The 25,442-nt window shown below is 45.4% G+C and overlaps 1 long non-coding RNA gene across 1 annotated transcript in view; it reads left to right on the top strand.

Annotated features, from left to right (window-relative positions):
• Positions 1-11,695: 11,695 nt before the first annotated feature.
• The window catches only part of LOC309522158, a 40,091-nt gene continuing 26,344 nt past the window's right edge, over positions 11,696-25,442 (top strand). Inside the window, exon 1 of the long non-coding RNA XR_014214928.1 lies at positions 11,696-12,228. This is a non-coding gene — a long non-coding RNA (uncharacterized lncRNA). The remainder of the gene's footprint in view (positions 12,229-25,442) is intronic.

Here is a 25,442-nt window from a genome sequence, read left to right as displayed (position 1 = left end):
ATTTTTGATTCAACAAAACTCAATTAAAAAGAGAAAGCAGAATGAGAAGAAGGAAAAGATTTTGGAAAAGATAAAAGAAGGAGAGAAAAAATTAAGAGCAAAACCGAAGTCCCAGGAGATCTTGAGAGAGATTAAGTTATATCAAACACAATACATGGAATTGATGAATCAAGAGATTGAATGGAAGATAAAGCAAATGAAACAAAAGACATTCGAATTGGCAGATAAATGTGGCAAACTTCTGGCATGGCAATTGAAGAAAAGGCAGAAACTAAATACAGTTACAAGTCTAGAAGTGGATGGAAAGAATATATCTAAACCCAATGAGATTAGAAACTGCTTTTTGAGTTATTTCAAAAAACTTTATTCTCAAGGATCACAAAATGAAGAGGATATAGATAAATTCCTCAATAAATATGGATTACAAAAAATCTCTCATCAAAGCAAGGTGGATCTAAACCAGAGAATAACAGAACAAGAGATAGAGGGTGCCATTCAAGACATGCAATTGGGCAAATCTCCAGGGCCAGATGGATTGCCTTCCAGATATTACAAATCTTTGAAGGAGTGGTTTGGTTCACCCATTAAAGGAAGTCTGCAACGAGATCTTAGAGGGGAAAAAGGCACCAGAATCGTGGAAAGAAGCGTACATTTCACTCATACCAAAGACAGAGACTGAAAAGACTCAACTTAAGAACTACCGCCCAATATCATTACTTAATGTGGATTACAAAATTTTTGCAGACATTTACCCACCCTGGAAGAATGGCAGATGAAAGTGATGGACTATATGACATTAGCCGAGATGACTGGCAGAATCCGCGATCAGGGAAAGGAGACGGCGGAAGAAGAATGGAAGAAATTTAAAATCTATCTTAAGGACTATTATAAACTTGCTGAATGTTAGAATGTCGAGGTTTGAGTAAGAAAGGGTTACAGCGATATAAGACTAGATTGAAGGAAAGATTAAGAGGACAGAGGTCTGACAGATTTATTTAGAGTTGCTAAAAACTTTTGGACATTGGGATGCAGAAAGGGGAGGTATGGGGAAGTCTGAGATACACGGTTTATGAAAAAAAGGTTATGAAATCATACGTGTTTGTATGTCTTTTTATATGTCTGTATTGTCTTAAAAAAATTGTAAAACCAATAAAAAATTTATATAAAAAAAGGGAAAGGCCTACAAAAATGCATGTATTAGTGAAAATACCATATGCCTTATATTAGGGGAATTTGTTTGCAAAAATGTGTGTAATAGGCAAAATTACAGAGACAAATATGTGTATAATGGCAGATGTACTTTAAAATTCTGGCAAATTTCCCCCTTAAAAAAAATAAAAAGGAATCGCAAATTGCTGCAGAATGTGGAAATCTGAAATTAAGAGGGGGGGGGAATGAGAAGCTGAGAACCCCAAATTGCTATTCCTCCACCCCTATCTGGAAGTTCTGAGTCTTTTCCTTCCTCTGCATCCGATTAAGGGAATAATGCCAGCCATTTTGTGCGGAGGAGCTTTTTAACCTTAGCGTCACCTTGCCTTCAAAAGCAGCAGGGTGTGAATGTGTTTAAAGTACTTAGTTACCCGTGATATTGTTATCTCCTGCATCTTGAGAACTGGTTTTCTGTTTAGTGTTTATGCACAACTTAAAACAGACAACTGAACTCATAACTTTCAGGTATGTTATAATATTGACTAAATATCCAAAGGAATATATGATCGAAAAAAATTATTGTGTGTGCAAACCAGTTTAAAATGCATGTTTTGCAGTTCCAGTCTGGCTACTCTACATGAGTTACTGTATTTAGTAAACAGAGCTAAACCCTTCTTTATTACATGATCAGTATCTTCACACTCAGCTGGAGTTAAATGCTTCCTTTGGCTGAGTTCACAGCGAACGTCATCTCAAGTAGTTGGAATTATGTGCACACCAAGTTTCAGGTTATAAGAAGTGATGATCCCTCAATTATAACGGCAACCTTGCGCTAGAAGGCTTTGGGTCAGGGTCAAGGGATAGCAGCACACATGTCTTTTCCGGACTGAAATGCACTGAGGTCAGGAAGCAGGAATGAACACAGAAATGAATGCAGGAATGTAGCAACTGTTTTCATTATTCGTTGAACATCTACTAGCTAAATGTGATACGAAACTCTTTTTGCTAGTGTTGACCTTAAACCAACAGTGGCAAAGCGTGTTCTCCTTCATAGAGAGCGTGTGTTGCGATGGGGTCTGACAGGCCACCCCTCTGTTGCTGGGTGGGTTAGTATGGATGACCATCCACAGTGATTGGGCAGTTGGGTTACTGGGCAAATTTTGGTGTTGCCATTTAGGGGGATGGACCAAAGGTTATAAAATCAAGTCATGCACCACTGACTGGGCTCTTTTGCTGCGTGCATCGGATCACCCCCCCCCCCCAATTTAGGTCTCTTGGTTGACCTTTCTATGCCTGTCATGGGGTCACCTGCTTTTGGGGCAGGGGCCTGGCAGGAATTTTGTCCAATTGGCTGATTGGCTGGTGCCATTTGGTTTTTGCCTACTGCGTAGCAAATCGTCATAACTTGTCAGGTTGCGGTTAGGCATTGTTTAAAATTTGGTTGATGGAGGGGTATGGATTGGCTATGCCTGCCCCTCCAATGTTGCTGCTGCAAGGAAATTATGTTAAAGGAATCCAGGGGCTTGTCATTCTTTCGTCTGTACCCCTGAGTGGAGCTTGGGTCGTGCAAGCCCCTGGGAGCATGCGAGGAGAGGTGAGGGTCTGGTGCCCGGCTCCATGTTCTCCCCAATATTGTTTTCCCTTACTGGCTTTTGCTGGAATCTGGAAGTCAGTTCTGTCCCGGGGCGGGGAGAGATAGTAGGAACCAATGCCTAAGCAACCACTCACATTTATGTATTTTAATAAAGTTGTTGCCAAAATTATGCTAAAAACCTTAAACAAATATTATGTGTGAATTGTGAATTATTTACCCTGCTTTGGCGAATGGGACTGCAGGCTGGGACTTGGGCTGTGCCGGGGGGTGGAGCTGATGGAGCTGACGGTGGGCTTCCCTCGAATCTGTCCCTTGCCCATTTAAGCAGCCCACACCTGGGACACAGCCTGTTTGTTCCTTTGCCGGTTTCCCCCCCTGCCCACCCACCCCTGGTTTAAGCTGATAGCCAATGCCTTTGCTGTGGCTACGGTGGTCACCGTCCTTCAAGCGGCCAGGTAGGAATTTGCCCACTGGGCTAATTGGCACTGAGCCGGTGCTTTTGCCTACCTCATAGCAATTCGTCACAAGTGGTTGGGCATTGGGGCAATCCTTTGTTTGGGTGGAGGGGAGGTTGTAGTCTCCACCTGCCCCTCCAAATGCTGGGACATCCCGTTAAAGGGATCCAGGGGTGTGTGTGGCCATGTCCACGTGCCCTGGAGGGGGCCAAAGGCACTCCCCCAGACGGTGGTCTCTGCGGGGATCACCTTATTGGATGTAAGTCTCATGAACCCCTGCCTGGATTGACCACACGTCACTTCCGGTGGGTGGGCTGGAAGTATTTAGATTTTCCCATGCCCAAGCCAAACCTCTTTCATCTGTATTCAATGAAGTCTTGGCCTGTTTTGACCCAAAACCAGTCTTATTGGTCTCTTATTATTTGGGTTGAGGTATGGGAAGTCCATTTCACTGCAGATGGTGACAGCAGCCACGAAATTAAAAGACGCCTGCTTCTTGGGAGAAAAGCAATGACAAACCTAGACAGCATCTTAAAAAGCAGAGACATCACCTTGCCAACAAAGGTCTGTATGGTAAAAGCTATGGTTTTCCCAGTAGTGATGTATGAAAGTGAGAGCTGGACCATAAAGAAGGCTGATCACCGAAGAATTGATGCTTTTGAGTTATGGTGCTGGAGGAGACTCTTGAGAGTCCCAAGGACTGCAAGAAGATCAAACCTGTCCATTCTGAAGGAAATCAACCCTGAGTGCTCACTGGAAGGACAGATCCTGAAGCTGAGGCTCCAATACTTTGGCCACCTCATGAGAAGAGAAGACTCCCGGGAAAAGACCCTGATGTTGGGAAAGATGGAGGGCATAAGGAGAAGGGGATGACAGAGGACAAGATGGTTGGATAATGTTCTTGAAGCTATCAGCATGAGTTTGACCAAACTGCGGGAGGCAGTGGAAGGAGTGTCTGGCATGCTCTGGTCCATGGGGTCATGAAGAGTCTGACACAACTGAACGACTAAACAACAACAATGGGAAGTCCAATGCCTGGTCCTGCAATATGAGCAGGGGTGTTTGCGAATAAAGGAAGAAAGCATTTTAGCGGGGACACTCAGAACTCCTGTTCTGAGACGGAAGAAAACTCAGAGAATATTGGTGGAATTTTATAGGGCTCAGCCTACATTGAAGGATCTTTAGGGTTGGACCCTGATGCCAGAGATGCATTCTGATGCTTACAAATGTTGGCAGCTTATAGAGACTCTTTACATATCATTGAATGGTTATTGAAAAGTATTTAGGGCTAGGTTTCTGCTAAGATTTATAAATCAGTGTTTGCAAATATTCGTTATATCTGCTAATATCAAGGAACAGGATATTCCTGTTTACTTTATATGAACAAGGCTTTTGTTGTAGCATTGTCTGTCTTTAGCTGAATGTTTTTGGTTACTTTCTAACTGGTTCTACATCAGTGGTTGATTATGGTCTGCAGATCAAAATCAATGGAAAGATAGAGGATGCTGATGTGATTTAATACATTTAATGATGATGTGATCTAATACATTTACTCCAAGGAGGGAAAAACAAATAATTGTAGACACTCCGTCACAAATAGATTACACTGAACATTTAGATTCTGTCCAATGAACTATAGTAAGAAAACGTCTCATTTTATAAACTGAGCACCTTGCTTCTGTCCAATTCTCAATAAATGGGGAACAACTGTTTCCCCCCCTTTTTCTGATGATTTCTACAATATTAAATCAGTCTTCTAGCAGGCCCAATTTCCCCATTTACTATATTGGGTTAATATTGGAAAACTAATAAAACATTTATTTGAAATAAAAAAATCCCATTTACTCTTGAACTTCTTTCTGTATTTTTCATTATGCTCACACAGACACAGGAGTCCAAAAACCTAGGCTTGGCTTACTAGCCAGAGTCACAATTTGTGATCAGCGCGACTCCTTCCCACACCCTTTGAAAATCTTTTGTGTGCACCAAAGAACTTGCAGGGCGGAAGGAGGGTTTTGCCACTGGACTTAATATTTGATGAATTATTGTATTTTAATATTTTGCTGGAAGCTGCCCAGAGTGGCTGGGGAAACCCAGCCAGATGGGCAGGGTATAAATAATAAATTATTATTATTATTATTATTATTATTATTATTATTATTATTATTATTGGGTCAAGCTCTTACGTTGCTTCTACTTCCTCCAAAGATCAGCAGCACAAGGCCAAAAAATATCTAAGACAGAGGATTTCATAGCTCTGCAACAAGCAGAAGCGCCTCTGCCAGCACAAAATCTGGAATCCCTCCTCTCCAAGGACTCAGCTGTGAAAGAGAAGATGGATTTTCAATGTGTTGGGTCTGGTTGGGCTCAGCCGGAGATATTGATGGCAGCTGCCCTGTCAAACCTCAGTTCCTTGTATCCTTCCCTCTAAGGTAAAGGTAAAGGGACCCCTGACCATTAGGTCCAGTCGTGACCGACTCTGGGGTTGCAGCGCTCATCTCACTCTATAGGCCGAGGAGCCGGCGTTTGTCCGCAGACAGCTTCCGGGTAATGTCGGCAGCATGACTAAGCTGCTTCTGGCAAAACCAGAGCAGTGCATGGAAACGCCGTTTACCTTCCCGCCGGAGCAGTACCTATTTATCTACTTCCACTTTGACGTGCTTTTGAACTGCTAGGTTGGCAGGAGCAGGGACCGAGCAACGGGAGCTCACCCCATCACAGGGATTCGAACCACCGACCTTCTGATCAGCAAGTCCTAGGCTCTGTGGTTTAACCCAGAGCGCCACCCGCGTCCCATCCTTCCCTCAGCCACGGCACAAAATAGGTATTGCCCTGAGGGAGACCCACAAATTGAGTTACTCAAACAAGAACATTTTCCTTCTTGACCAAAGGAATCTTGGAAAGAATTGTGGGTTGGAAAAGCACCTTTGAGAGTCTCCCAGATTCGGTGCACGATAGCAATATGCCTTCAACCCTCACCTGTTTCTGAAAACAGACAAGGAATAACTCTCTTTTTGCTACAGCTGGGGCCAATCCCCGTAGAAAATAATGATTTTTTCACCCCACAAATTCTTCCTGCAGCGCAGGTTCATATGTCGACGAGCAAACGAGATTTGAACGAATAAATGAACTTCCCTCAAAATGGAGGCTGGAATACAAATCATTTTGGGACTTCATATAAATTCAATTGACATTTTTCCTCTGCTGTGTAATGTGAACACTCCTCTGCATTTCCTCATCTTGACGGAGAAATAATGTGCCAAATACCACAAGAAAGGCTGTTCTTCTGGTTCCGCAAACCTGGCTAATAAAAAGAAATAAACTGCGTTGGAAAAGCACAAGCCCCTCTCCTTAAGCCCACAGGATTTCTTGGCCTTTAGAACTAAACCAAAGGAGGTCAGCCATGTTTCTTCTTGTATCCACACAGAAAATCTTAAAGTTTGCCCATTAGAGGCAATGAACATTAATACAGAAAAGGTTAAAGTATCAAAATGTTCAAAAAGGATATGTAATTTAATGGGCTTCTGTAATAGAAGGCTCAGAAATTGAATTCGACATGTGGAAGAGATCAGAAACTTATCCACCGAAGTCTGTAGTCCTTCAGCGTTATATATACTGAAATATTATAAAGTTGCCTTCCAGAGAACCAAACTGGGGACGAGGGCAGACACAGTGACCAGGCTTCAAAGGAAATTATTTCGTCTATTCAGAGCCAAAAGGTGAACTTTGGGACTTGCCAGATATTCAAGTTAAGAGGGTCCACTGAGGATGTTTTGCTCAAGAAACACCAAGATCCTGAAGCTGGCAGTGACTGGTTGGTCATGTGGGAAAGCCACTCCCGAACTAAGGAGGGGGGGGTTGCGGGCTCACGCCCCCATCCACATTCTCACGGGGCTGGCGCCAGCCCCGCGGGACTTGGGGTTTCCCATTAGTATTCACCTTCTTCAGCGCCAGCCAATCGGCTGGCGGAAGGGGTGGGCCTACCTAAGGGCACTTAAGGTCAGGGCAGCCCTGGCTCGCCCCTTTTCCTTCTTTGCAGCAGCCGCGGTTTCCCACCCACCCGCCCTTTAGGTGTGCATTCAGACTTTGCTATGGGCTTCGGCTGGTCTCCGCAAGGGGCCTGGTAGGAGTTTTTCCATTTGGCTAATTGGCTGAATTTTGAAGCCACTTGGTTTTTTCGCCTACCTCGTAGCAAAACATCACAACTCATTGGTTTTGGCGGTTAGGCATTGGCAGGGGGTATTGTTATGCAAATGAGGTCGGGCGGGAGGAGCGCCATCACCTCCCCCAATTCTTGAAGGGTAGTTCGTTAAAGGACTCCGGGGGGGCGTCGCCTCGTCTGAAACCTACGGAGGCTAGGGCCTAAAGCGCACCCCCGAGCGGTAACGCTTTGGGGAGCGCCTAGGGAAACCCCTTGATATTTACGGATAGCCCTGCTCTCTGGCTACCATTATAAACAGTTCGGTTGATGAGTACCAGGAAAAAGACTTTCCCTGTAGTGACCATCTCTCTGTCAAAGGCCCTCGCCAGGGAAATTAATAAGGTCCCCTCTTTCTTGTCCTGTAGAAAAACTTAGAGGACTTACAGCTCTCTATACAGATTTATTGCATAAAAGGTAAAAGGACCCTTGACCATTAGGTACAGTCATGGCCGACTCTGGGGTTGTGGCGCTCATCTCGCTTTATTGGCTGAGGGAGCCGGCGTACAGCTTCCAGGTCATGTGGCCAGCATGACTAAGCCACTTCTGACGAACCAGAGCAGCGCACGGAAACGCCGTTTACCTTCCCGCTGGAGTGGTACCTATTTACCTACTTGCACTTTGACGTGCTTTCGAACTGCTAGGTTGGCAGGAGCAGGGACCATAGAATCATAGAATCATAGAGTTGGAAGAGACCACAAGGGCCATCGAGACCGAGCAATGGGAGCTCACCCCGTCGTGGAGATTCGAACTGCTGACCTTCTGATCGGACTTGACCCAAAATGGAAAGAAGTAGAAGTCCCAGTAAAGGAAGAATGGATACAAAAGCTTATGGAATATGCAGAAATGGTGAAACCTATCAGAAGAATAAGAAATCAAGATAACAAACTTTTTATAAAAGAATGGAAATGGTTTATTGAATATTTACATATAAATTGTAAACAGATGAAAACATTAGCATGATTATTGTAATAACCTGCAGTTTTATAAGAGTATATAATTACAGTAGATAATTAAATGAGCAAGTTAAATGAATTTGGATATGCAGAAGATATGAAAAAATAAATTTAAGGAACTGCAGAAAGAGAGGGAACGAAGTCAGACTTTGAAATGGATTGCATAATTAATGAAATGTATAGATTTGAAAACTATAAGTAAGAAGCTTAAAACAAAACAAAAACTAGGCAGCCAGATCACTGCTTGGTGGGTTGAACCTTCGTGAGCAGCTCCTGAGGGACCCTTGCAAGCCTGCACTCACCCTCATCCCAGGAAAAGGTGGGCAGGCTATTGAGGAATGCCAATCGCCACTGGAGTCTCCATTGCAAGAAACAATTTCCTGAGGAGTCCCCACCAGGACGCTTCTCACCCTTCTGACCACTTCCAGCAGCCAGAATGGATTTGCAGGATTTGGCGGACCAATGATGGTTGTGCAGCCAGGAAGTGTGATGTTCAGGAGTTTATCCGCTCTGCTTTGAAATCCTGAATAGCAAATCCTAAGTAGTTTGTGGTGCAAGAGGGAAACCTGGCAAGACAGTAGACGGCCCGTGGTGGGCCATTTTTGAATTTAAAATACAGAGAGGCCGTCAGAGGAGAGGAGCATCGCTATCTAACGGTAGAAGGCGAAAAGATGCAGGCAGCAAACCCCTGGAGGAACGTGACACAGATATGGTCAGGTGGACCCAAAGCTCAGAATGAACCCTGGTTTCCAAGAGAGGTTAAACATAATTGAAAGGTTTATTTGGCTTTGTTTGACTCAAGAGGAAGAAGAAGCAAGTTTTGCGGCCCATGGCCCATGCTCACCTATAGCATTCAGGCATTAATCCTCATGGGATTCAAGCTGTTTGAGGAGACCAAACAGAGGCGAACATCTGGGGTCTCCAGCATGCCATGGCTGGACTTTTGCAGGAAGGAGCCGACTGGCCTTATGTTGGGGATCTGCCTTCTCTAGAAGCTCAAAGGCACAAGGAGGAGTACAGAAGGCCTCTCGTGGAATCATGGAATTGCAGAGCTGGAAGGGACCCCGAGGATCATGTAGTCCAGCCCTCTGCAATGCAGGAATTTGCAGCTGTCCCATGCGGGGATCGAACCTGCAGCCTTGGTATTATCAGCACCATGCTCTCACCAATGGAGCCACAGGAATTCAGGTTTAAAGAAGACTAGAAAATGTTTACTGAGTATATGTGTGAAAATTGTGTTCATTTAAAAAACGCTGGTGGCACAAAGATAAATTCAACAGTGTAAATCAGTTTTGATGGATGGAACAATGGATTACCGAATGGTTTAGTTCATGTAAAATATGCGGGGATGTATGGTATGCGAAATGAACCACGGAAAGAGAAGGAGGGAAGTCTTTGATTTAAGGTTGCTTAAATGAATATTTTGAAATGTAAATTAGAAAATTTAATGATGGATAGATAGATGATAGATAGATAGATAGATAGATAGATAGATAGATAGATAGATGATAGATAGATAGATAGATAGATAGATAGATAGATAGATAGATAGATGATAGATAGATGATAGATAGATGATAGATGATAGATGATAGATGATAGATGATAGATGATAGATAGATAGATAGATAGATAGATAGATAGATAGATAGGCAGATAGATAGATAGATGATAGATAGATAGATAGATAGATAGATAGATAGATAGATAGATGATAGGCAGATGGATAGATAGATGATAGATAGATAGATAGATAGATAGATAGATAGATGATAGATAGATAGATAGATAGATAGATAGATAGATAGATAGATAGATAGATAGATAGATGATAGGTAGATAGATAGATGATAGGTAGATAGATAGATGACAGATAGATAGATGATAGATAGATAGATAGATAGATAGATAGATAGATAGATAGATAGATGATAGATAGATAGATAGATGATAGATAGATAGATAGATGATAGATAGATGATAGATAGATGATAGATAGATAGATAGATAGATAGATAGATAGATAGATAGATAGATAGATGATAGAAAGAAAAATGGCATTAGGTTCAGCCTCCAAGGTGTGGAGGAGGGTGAAACTAGGGTTGCCATACAGTGGTACCTCAGGTTACATACACTTCAGGTTACAGACTCCGCTAACCCAGAAATATTGCTTCAGGTTAAGAACTTTGCTTCAGGATGAGAACAGAAATCATACTCCAGCGGCGCGGCAGCGGCAGGAGGCCCCATTAGCTAAAGTGGTGCTTCAGGTTAAGAACAGTTTCAGACTAAGAACGGACCTCTGGAACGAATTAAGTACTTAACCCGAGGTACCACTGCATTTCAAAAAGTAACAATCCGGATGCAAAAGTCGCTCAGCTTTTTTGGGCAAAGTTGTTGAGCTGTTCTTCTTCTTCTTCTTCTTCTTCTTCTTCTTCTTCTTCTTCTTCTTCTTCTTCTCAAGCTGTTGAAAAATCTAAAAAAAATATTGAGAATTTATTTTAGTGACACTGTTTCCAACTGCCGTATTCCAGCTATATCCGGAAAATTCTGGACGGATGGCAACCCTAGCTGGCAATGGTGAGAAGGAACACGTGATCAGGGCTATGCACTCCCATCCTTTACACAGACAAAAAAACCTGCTCAAAATTTACTTTATAGACATTGGGGACTTGTTTAAGGCCAGCCTGTTTTCAAAAAAAGAAACGTCCCCTCTCTCACACATAAGATATGTCTAGCAAACACGCAAAATACGGACTAGTCGACTGACAAACCTGCACATTGTTTTGAACTCTACTTGCACAACACAGTGCGGTTTCTCCCATCATCCAGTGTCGGAAAGCAAGGAAACAGCCCACAAGGCCCAACACATCTGCTTTTTTACAATCTGTACATAGAATTCACATCTCAAATATCAAAAGCGCTTCCTCAAGACACAGTTATGAGGGAAACCTGGCCGGCCAAAACGTATTTTCTTTCGCTACTTCTCCACTCAAGATCAGAAGGGATTCTAGAAAAGTTTCGGTCTCCGAAACTTGATCTGACCCTCTTCAAAGAGCTGATTAGTTAAGTGTTCATTAATTAGTTAGCGTTTTATTGGCATAGGATTTGGTGTTTTAAAAAACACCAGTTTTGTGGATGTCCTATCCCCTTCCCCTAGGAACTGAATGAGTTAAAATGTCAAAAGTTGCCTAGAAAATATAACAGTGCTTCCCTTTTTTCATCACCACATGTGTATTTCGGATATATTTATTCATTTTATTTCTATCCCAACTTACTTCCAAGGAGCTCAAGGTGGCAAACATGGTTCATCCCACTTTTAATCCTCACAATAATCCTGCAAAGTACCGTATTTTTCGCTCTATAGGATGCACCGGACCATAGGACGCACCTTGTTTTAGAGGGGGAGAACAAGGAAAAAAAATCTCCCCCTCTCTGCTCAGCGCCCCTTCAGCGAAGCGGCAGGAGAAACGGAGCCCCTTCCATTTCTCCTCCCGCTTGGCTGAAGGGGCGCTGCGCAGCTCTCCCTCTTTGCTGAAGGCAGTAGAGACTTGCTCTCCCGGCTTCAGCGAAAGGAACCCGAAGCCTGCGGAGTACAGCGGGAACTCGCGCTGCACTCCGAAGGCTTCGGGTGGCTATCCCTGAAGCCTGGAGAGCGAGAGGGGTCGGTGTGCACCAACCCCTCTCGCTCTCCAGGCTTCAGCGAAAGCAACGTGAAGCCTCCGGAGCGCGGAGGGAGCTCTCCCTCTGCCCTTCGGAGGCTTCGCATTGCTATCGCTGAAGCCAAGGAGCCTGCATCCGCTCCATAGGATGCACACACATTTCCCCTTAATTTTTGGAGGGGAAAAAGTGTGTCCTATAGAGCGAAAAATACAGTAGGTTAGGCTGAGAGACTGTGACTGGCTGAGGGCTTGGTCACAATTACCTTTTGCCTCGAACTTTCAAGGCACAAGTCTGCATTTTACAGCTCTGTGCCTAAGCACTCTTTTGCGTGAATAAGCACCGAGTGAGGATTTGAACCCTGGTCTCCCAGGTTCTCACCTAACACTCTAACCGTTACACCATACTGCCCCTTCATAGAAAACAGTTCACTTGGGGATGCTCTTGGGTGGGGGGTAAATCTGCCCCTTCCTCCTCTTCTTGTTGTTTTTACCCCCAGAGTAAGAATGAGATTTTTGCTTTCTCAGCTGCATCTCGGTTTGCAAGATCTTGGCTTTGTACCATAGAAGCCAACTGAGAGCCAAGCCGGCCTCTGTCTGCAATGCACCGCCATCTTGGGTTATGTCTCTTGGTCACACGAGAATGAAATGGAATACTGGGGAACTGGAATAGAAAGGTGAGAAGTGGCTTTTATACATACATACAGAGGAAAAAACACCTACCAGCCTAAAAATAACAAATTTGATCCTCGTTTCAAGTGAACTTCTGGATCTCATACAGTTTATATAACACAATTTAATTTTTTAGATTTATTTTTGCTCCATTTCTCTTACCTATTTGCTCTGTTAATCTCTCCTGAACCCTGAGTTCCCTTTTGGTCACACTGTGATAGCATTAGCCATTATTATTTAAGTTTATTCCAGAGGGAAATATATTCTTAAAAAGCTTATAAATTCAAGCCGCTGTTACCCATTGTACAGCTGCTGCTCTGCAAATGTTGAATCTTGCGAAAAACCGAATCACAGCATCTCAAAAACAATTTCTGTCGGAATGGGACTCATCTGCAAAATCTTGTCCACACCCAGGCCTGCGGCTGAGTCAGAAGTCCTGATGTTTCTCTCCTTCTTCATGAAGTCCCACTGCCACCTGTAGGTCAAGTCCACATTTGAGAACTTGCCAGGGACAAAAGGAAATCCATACCTTAGGAATTCCAAGAGGAAAGTGGAGAAATGAGTGGCTTTGAGGTCTAGATCTCATAGGATTTGAAGGGAGCAACTGATTTTTAGCTGACCATTCCTTGAAGAATTGCTATGAGAGCTGAAATATAACAAGGCTATTTTTAAATTTTTTAATTGATTTTAACATATAAATTATAAAATGTACCACAAAACTTATCACTTATACAATCTTTTTAGACTTCCATCAGCACCTCTGATGATCCACCGTCTTAACCACTTCTTATGCATTTCTTAACTTTATATTGCCTTTACATCTCTTAGCAAATCATCCTTCCCCTTCTCCAATTTTGCAATACTTCCAATAATACTCCTCACAAAACCTCTTGCAAACCTACAAACGTCGTCTGATCTTCACAAATACTTTTCAAGTAGTCCGTAAATTTACTCCAGTCTTCCGTGAATTTCTGGTCCCGCTGGTTTCGAATCCTTCCCGTTAGTTTATCTAATTCTGCATAGTCCATTAAAACAAGGCTATTTAATTGATGGGAAAGAAAGAAACCTGAATGTTTCATCTGATGAAGTGAACTGGAGTCCACAAAAATGGTCGGCACAATAAATTTATTTCAGGCAACTCAAGACTCCTTCTTGTTTTTGCAACAGATGAGCACAACTACCCTCTCTGGAAGTTGCAAACGAATTCGCTTCGGTTTCCATATTTGTGTTCCCCCCCCCATCAGACACACACAATATCCTTTTTAATGGCTTCTTCTTTGCCCCCCAGATAATGCTAATGACTTCGGTGGTTTCAAAGGATGTTCATGCCTGGTAGAGGCAGCAGCCGACTGAAATCTATCTTTGTTTGCTTGGCTTGTGAAAGCAAAACCTCCCAGGCTGCTCTGCTTTCTTGCTCGAAAGAGATAACAAATGCAAATTGAGTCGTGATGGGCGGCTTCCACCCAGTGTGTGGTAAACAGCGGGAGCTTCGGCCCATAGCTGGGAAACCACAACACAAATAATTTGGCTAGAAAGAAAAACAAAGCTGTGAAGGAAAGGGACCCACTTTGCTTACTGGTAAAACTGGGATTTCTTAAGAGCTCTGCCGATGTTTACAAGCAAAGATTTTCCTCTTTGGGAGGCGATATCTCTTGTTCTTGTGTTTCAGCACTGTTTACTATCTGACTAGCGAATCCTTCAGCAACATTTTTCTAAAAACATTCATTTCAAGATTGGTATAAGGTACCAACCAATCAGGGATCACATACTATATCAATGCAATGCCCTTACAACACTACGATGATGCCACATAGCCAATCAGGATTGGCTATGTTACAATGTCATAGAGGCAATCTGGAGTGAAAGCAATATTCCTGGTCTTTTTTTTTTACTCCTGATTGCCTCTGTGTTAGATAATTCGCCCAAATCAGGGTGCAAATGGCTTGTGAAATATTTCACAAAAACACATTCCCTCCTTCTGGCTCCGACCTAGATTACTCAGGGGCGCAAACAAACAGGGGCCATCCATGACTCTTTCCTGTGTGGACTCAACGGTCCAGCTGGTCCCCAAAGCGAGGCATCAATCAGAAAATACAAGAGGCCTTTGCACTTCTACTGTAGAGTCCTCCAGTCCTCTATTTCCTCCCTGGGAGGCGGGTGGCGCTTTGGTCTAAACCATGGAGCCTCTTGGGCTTGCTGATCGGAAGGTTGGTGGTTCGAATCCTCGTGATGGGGTGAGCTCCCATTGTTCTCTCCCAGCTCCTGGCAACCTAGCAGTTTGAAAGCACGCCAGTGTAAGTAAATAAATAGATACCGCTGCAGCGGGAAGGTAAATGGCATTTCCATACGCTCTGGTTTCCGTCACGGTGTCCTGTTGCACCAGAAGCAGTTTAGTCCTGCTGGCCACACGACCCGGAAAGCTGTCTGCGGACAAACGCCGGCTCCCTCGGCCTGAAAGTGAGATGAGCGACACAACCCCATAGTTGCTTTTGACTGGAGTTAACCATCCAGGGATCCTTTACCTTTTACCTTTTTTACTATTTCCTCCCTAAAGCTTCAGGTCTTAGCTAGGTCTTGTAATGTAGAAGTTCCGTTGCATTGTTTCATGTGCAAAAGACAGACGTTTATGAAAGACCATTTCCCTTCCAGTTCCATATATTCCACTTTCCTTCCTTCCATATATCCCCAATATATGACTTGCCATAAGCACCCAGCCCATAATCTTGTGCTCAATTGAACAACATCGTGACTTTTAGCATGTGAATTAAATGTACGAGAGCGGGAAAGATGGCCTAGTCCTGATATTTCCACATCCAAAGCGCACAATATGATTGCAGTATGCACAACTGATCTTCTTCTGGCATTGTCCAAGCTGCCAGTGTTTTGATTTCCCCCACAGATGAGAATATCTCCCCGATCATGTTCAAGGGGTAGTTCTCATATTCTGAGCAGAGAAGCCTTTTATTCTAGAAGAGGCCAACAAAGGTGACACAGGCCCACAGGGACGCAGGGCACACAAAGAGACTTTTCTGATTTTTTGGTGGTCCCAAAGCGGCCATTCCCCATTACTTCATCACCATTGGCAGAATGAGTCATCATTCACAGAAAGTCCAGCCAAACATTCATGGTAGAATCTTCTGCCTTCACCAAACTTACAGATCTTTGTATTTAGTGATTCTAATGTCCATATATATGACTTTTTTCAACCAGAACTTGCTGGAACTGAGTTTCGGTCCCCTCAGTGCCATTGCCATTCTAAGAGAACAAGGGAGGTGTTCATGGTGAGTTCTGGCACCTCTTTTTCTAGAAAAATAACAATATATACAGTGCTTTTTTCTAAAAAAAAAAATGTTTAGCGGTACTCTCATTTTCCTACTGATATTGAAATACTGCCCCTCAATGAGGCCAAATTTAGATTTAGAAAATGTTTAGGGGTATGTGTACCCCTGAGTCCCCCCAGGAAAAAGCACTCTGTGTGTGTGTGTGTATGTGTGTGTGTATGTATCCCAGAAAACATAACAAAAGAAAAGCAGTGGCCCTTCTCATTTAACCACTGACCCTCCTTCATTCAGGAGATTGAAAGTGAAATTGGAACCCCAAGCTCTGTTTTCTCTCTCCTAGTAATCCTCTGTCAAGAAGCTGTCAGTCACTCTCCCCTTTCACAAAAAGACCAGCAACTTAAAAAATAAAATAAAGTGTTGACTTGAGAGACAAAACAGCTCTGATATGTACCCTAATGGTTACTTAGAAAGTGTTTTAACACTCAGCAAGACAATGTCCACTGGGTCAAAAATGGCTGAGAAGGTTTGGCCTCAGAAATGCAAGGTTCCTGGTTCAATAGCGCTTGGACTGCTTCTTCTGAAATAAGAAAAAGTAGAGACATCACCTTGCCAACAAAGGTCCGTATAGTTCAAGCTATGGTTTTCCCAGTAGTGATGTATGGAAGTGAGAGCTGGACCATAAAGAAGGCTGATCACCAAAGAATTTATGCTTTTGAATTATGGTGCTGGAGGAGACTCTTGAGAGTCCCATGGACTGCGAGAAGAACAAACTTATCCATTCTGAAGGAAATCAGCCCTGAGTGCTCACTGGAAGGACAGATCCTGAAGCTGAGGCTCCAATACACATCATGAGAAGAGAAGACTCCTGGGAAAAGACCCTGATGTTGGGAAAGATGGAGGGCACAAGGAGAAGGGGGTGGCAGAGAACTAGATGGTTGGACAGTGTCCTCGAAGCTACCAGCATGAGTTTGACCAAACTGCGGGAGGCAGTGGAAGACAGGAGTGCCTGGCATGCTCTGGTCCATGGGGTCACGAAGAGTCGGACACGACTAAACAACTGAACAACAACATACACGCCCATCAGATGTCAAGGAGATAAAGAACTGCACAACTTTTAGAAGATATCTGAAGACAGCCCTGTATCAGGAAGCTTATCATGTTTGGCATTTTATTATTTTTTATGTTTTGGTGGAAGCTGCCCAGAGTGGAAACGCAGCCAGGTGGGCGGGGTATCAATTAATAATAATAATAATAATAATAATAATAATAATAATAATAATAATATCCTTTGCTTCAGTTTCAGTTATTAACAACAACCGTTTAATAGGGTGTGGTGGGGAGATAGTATATTGTACAAGTTCAGTTACAGCTCTTTTTCTTTCGTCTGTAATTACTGTTTTTAAAAGGGGTAAATGTCAGACTGCCAACCAAGATGCATGTGTACTTCTTAACTGACAAGTACCTGTGTTAAATGATGGGAGCAAAATCCTTGGAGAGGTCAAGGTGCGTTACACACGACTTAAGAGAATTTAGGAAGGCGCCGTCATCTAAAAGTCTGGCGACAAATGCCGGTCAAAGACATGAATTAAGAGAAGAGAAAAAAGAAGCGAGCGTTTGGTGCTTGAGGCGGAAGCTGCAATGGAGACAAATGGCTTGTCAGGCTGAAATCTGCTCATTCTCTTCATGGGATGAACTCGCTCATATCCCTGCTAGTTTGCAACACAATATTTTATTGCCTGGCTTTAAAAAATAAGTACTCTGCTCATTTTTATTTATTTTCTAGTTTTAAGAAGGGTTTTTCTTTTTTGTTTAACCTTATGCTTTTGGATTCTGTTCCAAAGATTTAGCATAAGCTAAGAGCTTACGGAGGAAGAAAATTTAAAAGGAGTGAATCGCAGAAATACATCTGGCATGAGAGAGAACTCTCTTCCATGGAGGCAGCTCCAGGAAATAAAAAAAATTAAGCCCGAAATAGCAGTAGCATCTTATGATGGCTCCCTGGCCTTCCTGACCCCTTTAATTATCTAGTTTTGGAACAGAGGTGAATTGGAAGCAGTGTGTGTGTGTGTGTGTGTGTGTGTGAGAGAGAGAGAGAGAGAGAGAGAGAGAGAGAGAGAGAGAGAGAGAATGGAGGGGGGGAATGAATTTGAGGACAAAGAAAATTTGTTCTGAAATGTTCCCGCCCACGTTTGTAGCTAATGTCCCTGTCCCTGTGGTGCGTGAAATGGATGCAGTCTTATAATTTGAGGAGTTTTTTAAAAAAAGTTTCTTCTTGTACACCAGCTTGAGCTTTCAGCGGAAAAGTTGTGTGGGGAGTCTGCTCACCTTTTCTCCCCCAGACAGCCAGGTCTCAACAGTTCCCCAGCCAAGGGGGCAGAGGGATGCTGCCTCTGTCCTACATTTCACTGGCCACATCATCATTGTTGGGGGGCAGCCCCAGGGTATGAGTCCTGTCTGAAGAAGGGCCATGTCACAGCCCCTACAGGGACCCCTGGGGTGCACCTATTTGATGTAAGTCATAGGGCACCCCCTATCAATGGTTTACCCTTCCATGGACTCCCTGCAGGCAGACAGGAGTCGAGATCTAGCCTGGCTTCACCCCAATGCCTAAACCAAACCGCTCACATCTGTAACCAATAAAGTTGTGACCTATTTGTGTTAAGATATAGTTCCGTTCCACCTTGAAAGGAAAAGGCATGACTGTTGTGTGTCACATGCCTGTTTACATTCCAGCACAGTCTGCTGGGAACTTCCATTTGTATATTGCTAATGCTATACTGCTGTTTGCTTGGACATGAAGGGAAGCAGACATGTTTTTTCCTTTGTTCCTCATGCTGAATAAACACGAAGAAGAAGAAGAAGAAGAAGAAGAAGAAGAGGAGGAGGAGGAGGAGGAGGAGGGGGAGTTTGGATTTGATATCCCACTTTATCACTATCCAAAGGAGTCTCAAAGCGGCTAACATTCTCCTTTCCCTTCCTCCCCCACAACAAACACTCTATGAGGTGAATGGGACTGAAAGACTTCAGAGACGTGTGACTAGCCCAAGGTCACCCAGCAGCTGCATGTGGAGGAGCGGGGAAGCAAACCCAGTTCCCCAGATTACAAGTCTACCGCTCTTAACCACTACACCACACTGGCTCTCTGTAAATTTACTACACTGTAAATAATGCTTACACATGTCTCTGTCTGCTACTTACTTCCATTGTGAAGATTTATTCACTCTGCTGATAATAGCATGCTCAGCTTCTGAAAGTTTCGGAGGATCGAGTCATTGATTGATGCTGTTCTGAGAACCAGAGTTCGCCCAGCTGCCGGTGGCTGGAGCCAGCTGGGGGCCTGCCAATTGCCCCCGTATCCATGGCAGCATCCCAACAATTTGAACCCCTAAACCAAAATACTCTGCGTCAGTGTGTGTTTTCGTTCTCCTGGGAACTTTGTGGCTCGGGTGCCTTGGCATGCAAGAAGCTACTCGACTGCTTGCTTTTTCATGAGTAGCCCAACCAAACTGGAGGAGCTGGATCTTGGAGAGGAGCCCGGCGGGGGGGGGGGAGGATGGACAACACTAATCCAGGTCCAGAGGAGGATTCCAGCAGATTGTGCACCTTCTTCCTGAGCTGAACATCACAGCAGAAGAATGTGATTCTGGCACTTCCTCCCATCAGGGAGTTGCCTAAAGATAGGTCCATATAAACCAGGAATTATCTTCACATGTGGTGGGAGTGTAAATATGTACACTTTTTTGGGGGGGAGGTTGTTTAAGGAGATAACAGAAATCACTGGGTTAAAGCTGATCGAGAGTTCAGAGGTAACACTATTATCAATTTACGAGGGGGTGGAAGGTTCTCAAGAAATGAAAGACTTGCTCACAAATTTATTGACAGCTGCACGAATTATGATAGCTAGGAAGTGGAAGGGGCAAGCAGAATATAAAATGGAAGAGGTGTGGGATATAGCTATTAATGATAAATGAACATGTGTTGTTAAGATAAGATGGGGAATATGCAGGAGAAATGATTTTGAGGAGATATAGAAGGTCTTTGTAGAATTTCTACTGTTAAAACGGAAAGGGGTCAAGCCATTGCAAGAGGTGTTGACATTTTGGGAGGTTGGATGGTTACAATGGAATGGTCTTGGGGTGGGGTGCACATTTTTACTGTTATTTATTTATGATTATTACTCTGTCAAAAAAAAAAAGGATAGATCCGTAAATGAGCTGGCCCTCTTGACTCCACCTCCATCACTGAGGATACAAAGGGGCATCAATTGACCATTGTGGAAGGATGTCTTCTTAATCGCCTGCCTAGGCCTGGTGGAATAAAAATGGTTTTCAGCAGACATTTTAAAAATTGGTATAGGAGGCTCCTGGTGAATCTCTATTTGCAGCATGGATGCCCAGTTGTGCCTGACATGGGATGGGTGGGCTGCCATCACATGCGCAATGTGCAATTGCACATGGCATGCGTGATGATGGTCGCCTTGGAAGAGGCTGAGCAGGTGGGCTGATCAGAGGGACCTGCACCTTCATCTCTTTCCCAGGTGGCTGGAAAAATGAGAGGATGTGTAGGAGGGGGCTTGGCTTGGCAGCCGGTCCCTGCTTTCCCCGGTGGGATGAAAGACTTGGTTTCCCAACTGGAGCAAAGGCGTTGTGCAAATTTGGTTCATTTCATGTGGATGAAGAACGAAGACCAGATGCCAACAATGTTTCAGAAAGTCTGTGATTTATTTTCCTCTGTGCTCTATGTTTAAAAAAAAACACGTTTTCAATAATTTTCTTTCCAAAAATACCTAAAAACGTTGTCAGGGAACTGACATCGGAGGAAAGGGAAGTGGCAAGGCTCCCAGAGACTGGGAGAGAGTCAACAGCCAAAGCAGGGACCAGCAGGGGGAGCGCCGGGTCTCTGGAGGAGGATCTCAGTAATGCTGAGAGAGACGCAGCAGCCCAGGCAGGAAGCAGCAGGGGAGAGAAAGGGGTGAGAGACACTTCGAGCGAAAATAGCGGGGAGGTGTCAGAAGCAGCTGCAGGGAGACCCATGCTGCGCCGGAAGCTGCCACGTCGTGAGTCCAGGAGACGCGTTTCCGTTAAGGAACTTCTTTGCTGGAAGCGCTTCCGCAGACAGCCACTGTCAGACTCTACTAGTGACTAGAGCAGACATGTCTGAGGAGCTCTGTCACACACAGAGGTTTGTGGGGTCGCACAAACTCTGAAGGGGCACCATTTTAAGCACAAGCAGCTAACCATCCCCTGACAGCAGTCTGACAGTCTCTGTACGCTGCCTGTGCAGGAGAAAGCATCATGAGCAACCCAGTCGGAACCGGAGACGCAGGGGTTGGAGCTGGTCCAAGCTTGGAAGAAAGGTATCAAGCTCTGGAGGTCCAACTTGCGCTGCAGACGGCGAGGCTCGAGGAGAGAAGGGCTCAGGATGCTGACAAAAAGGGGAGAACCACTCAGTTCCCCAGAAAGGTACCAGGATTGGTGCAGAAGTTTGGGGGGAACCCCAAGGATTACCATGCCTTTAGGACTGAGATGCAATATGCTCTGAATGTGCAGTTTGATGAGTTCCCTGATGAGGAATCGCGAGTGGCGTTCGTAATTGGGCATCTTGAGAAGGGGGCGCGGGACTGGGTTCGACCCCTGATGGCAACGCACAACGATATCCTAAAGGACACTATGAAATTCTTTCGTGCAATGGATATCATGTTTTCCAGCGATATTGAGGAAGGGGTGGTACGCAGACAGCTAATGGCTTGCAAGCAGGGAAGCAGATCTGTCCATGAGTACTGGACTGAATTTACCATGCTGATTCACAGATTGGGGTGGGATTTATCGGCGGCACCCATTCAGATGCTATTTGAAGAAGGTCTTTCTTCAGCTGTGAAAGACGAGCTGGCCAGAAGCCCCAGGGCGGGGTCTATGGATCAGCTGACCAAATCTGCGCTGACCATTGGAGCGCGCCAGGAGGCAAGAGCCTTGGAGAGGCGGGAAGGGAGAGGGGAACGTTGGAAGGAGTTACGCATTCCAGACATTCCTGAGCCAGCTTTCCCGCCGGCAGAGCCGATGGAAATCGGAACAGCCCGCGCGCGCGCAGTTTCAAAGCCCAGTGAGGGGGCGAAGAAGGAGGGAAAGGGAGCCCGGAAATGCTATCTCTGCCAACAGCCAGGCCACTTTGCCAGAGTCTGCCCCCAGAGGAAGGAATGGCAAGGGATGGTGGGAGCTGTTGAGGGGGAAGAGCAGGGAGAAACGGAGCAGGTAAAAGCCAACGCCTGGTTGCCAGCAGGGCACTGCAGCCAGGCCAAAGAGCAGTGAAAGTGCCCCTTTCCCAAGTGCCAGTGCCAGAAGCTCCTCGACCTGCTCTAGTGATTGAAGTGTCGCTAGAGCTGCAAAATGGACACCCCCTAAAAATAAAGGCGCTGTTGGACTCAGGCAGCTCCTGCAATTTCATGAGCAAGGAGTTTGCTGCTGAACACCAGATACAGACTATCCCTTTAAGCAACCCCCTGCAGGTGACCACGATTGATGGCAGGGAACTGTTGGGAGGAGGCGTCAGCTTACAGACCGTCCCAATGATAATGAGGGTGGCAAGGCACACAGAACTGATAGCGTTTAATGTGGCCACCTTGGGAGGCGCTCCCATTATTTTGGGAATGAGCTGGCTAGCCCTACATGATCCGCTGGTGGGCTGGCATCAAAGAGTGGTTTCCTTCGGTTCCGCACACTGCTTAGAACACTGCAGGGCGGAAAAGGGGTCAGCAGGGGCCCAAGCCACCCTAGCAGGGACGGAAGTGATGGAGAAGGGGAAGGTGCCACCACAGTATGCTGATCTCAGCGACGTGTTCAGCGAGAAGGAAGCGGACCAACTACCCCCGCATAGGCCCTTTGATTGCCAGATCAATTTACTCCCTGGAGCACAGCTTCCTGTAGGCAAGTTGTATGCCATGTCAGACAGGGAGATGCAGGAGTTGAGAGCGTTCATTGACAAGAACCTGAAGAGAGGCTTCATCAGAGAGTCCAAGGCAGCGGGGGGTAGCCCAGTGTTTTTTGTGGATAAAAAAAACACGGACAAGCCGAGGCTGGTATGTGACTTTCGGGCCCTAAATGCAGTGACAGAGCCGGCGGCTTTTCCTATGCCCAGGATTGATGATATTTTGACCAGGGTGCGAAAAGGAAAGATTTTTACAAAGCTGGACCTAAGGGGGGCGTACAACCTGATACGTATAAGGAAAGGGGATGAATGGAAGACCACCATGTTCACCCCTTTGGGGGCATTTGAATACCTCGTTATGCCTTTTGGATTACAAACAGGCTCCGCGTGTTTTCAAGCCTTTATGAACCATGTACTGGGGCCTTTGCTCTACAAGAATTGCGTGGCCTTCTTAGATGACGTGTTGGTGTATTCGGAGAATGAGGAGCAACATGTGAGAGATGTCAGAGAAGTGTTGAGCAGGCTGCAAGCCAACAGACTGTGGGTGAAACTGGAAAAATGTCAGTTTCATACCAAGGAGGTGGAATTCCTGGGGTACCGCTTGTCAGACAAAGGGTTGGCCATGGACCCCGGCAAGGTTCAAGCGGTGCTGGAATGGAAAACACCCAAGACCAAGAAGGATGTGCAGAGGTTCCTAGGGTTTGGAAACTTTTATCGTAAGTTCATCCGAAACTTCGCCCACCTGACGGTGCCCATCACGGACTGTCTCAGCAGCAAAAAGAAGTTTGTTTGGACGGGGGAGGCGGAGCGAGCGTTTGAGGAACTGAAAAGGGCCTTCGCCTCTGACGAACAACTTCTACATGTGGATTTACAAAAAAAGCTGAGGGTCGAAACAGACGCTTCGGACAGAGCCATAGGGGCGGTGCTTCTTCTGCAGCCGGGGAAGGAGGGGTCAGAGTGGCGACCGTGTGCCTTCTTTTCGCGAAAGCTGAACAAATCTGAGAGAAACTACACGGTGCACGACCGGGAACTTCTTGCGATTTATGAGGCCTTCCGGAGATGGAGGCATCTACTAATTGGTGCACAACAGAAGGTGCAAGTGTGCACGGACCATAAGAATCTAGAGTATTGGAGAACTGCGCGAGTGCTCAACCAAAGGCAGTTGAGATGGGCCCAGGAGTTCTCCAAATTTAACTTTGAGATTTGTTACGTACCAGGCCCGGAGAACGTTAGGGCGGACGCTCTCTCACGCAAACCTGAATATTTGGAGGGAGAGGGTGCACCCGAAGAGACCTATGTTATTCCCGAGGACCGCTGGGTGTGTGGGGCGGCTTTGGTGGGGCAAAGGGAACTGGTAGAGGGAACGGTGCAGGATGAATACGCCCAGGACAAACTCAGGGGTCTCAGGAGGGAGGGAGACAAACCCGGGGGTTTTGAGGAGAGAAACGGGGCGTTGTACTACAAGGGAGCGTTATACATACCTGAAGGGGAATTGAGGGAAAAGGTACTCAAGCAACTGCACGATAGCCCCACAGCAGGGCATTTTGGGCAACACAAAACCATGTGGCTGGTTACCAGGGAATTCTGGTGGCCCAAGGTCAGGGAAGATGTGCGTGAATATGTGAGAGGGTGTGACCGATGTCAACGAGCCAAGGGGGAGAGGCGGGCACCGGCAGGTTTATTAGAACCACTACCCACGCCGGAAAGACCATGGGAGGCAGTGGCAATAGATTTCATGACTGATCTGCCCAGGTCCAAAGGGAAGACAGCCATTATGGTTGTGGTAGACCTGTTAACCAAGATGGCCCACTTTATAGCCTGCTCACATGCGGTCACAGCAGAAGAAACCGCTAAATTGTTTGTGGAAAATGTGTTTAGGTTACATGGTGCCCCCTTGAGGGTGGTTTCGGACCGAGGGAAACAATTTACTTCCAGGTTCTGGAGGAAGCTCATGAGCTTATTGCATGTAGAGGTGAATTTTTCCACTGCCCGTCATCCAGAAACCAATGGGCAGGCGGAAAGAGCTAATGGTGTCCTCCAGCAATATTTGAGGTGTTATGTGAATGACAGAGAGAATGATTGGGTGGAGAAGCTGGCGTTGGCAGAATTTGCCTATAACAATGCAGAGAACGTGTCCACGGGGATGAGCCCTTTTTTGGCCAATCACGGGTGTCATCCCCGAGCCTTCCCAGGGGGGGGAGGGGGAGAACTGGAGCGTTCCTGCCGCAGAACAGTTCGTAGAAGAAATGGAAGCGATCCATCGCCAGCTCCAACTTAATTTAAACAGGGCGAAGGAGGAATATAAGAGGCAGGCAGACAAAACCAGAAGGGAAGGGGAAAGCATTAGGGTGGGGGACCAGGTGTGGCTGTCCACCCAAGGGTTACCATTTAAAGGAGGTTGTAAGAAGTTAAGACCTAAAAGACTGGGCCCATTCGAAGTCACGCAACAGGTCAACCCAGTGGCTTTCAGACTCCGGTTACCGAACCACATGAAGTTGCACCCAGTGTTCCACAGATCATTGCTGTCACCGTATATAGGGGACAGAGAGGGGAGGGTCAA

The sequence above is a fragment of the Podarcis vaucheri genome (assembly GCF_965113315.1).
Source record: "Podarcis vaucheri genome assembly, chromosome: 17".
In the NCBI taxonomy this organism is placed as follows: domain Eukaryota; kingdom Metazoa; phylum Chordata; class Lepidosauria; order Squamata; family Lacertidae; genus Podarcis; species Podarcis vaucheri.
Note: the sequence above shows the minus strand (reverse complement) of the source record. Positions and strands in the feature narration are given on the sequence as shown.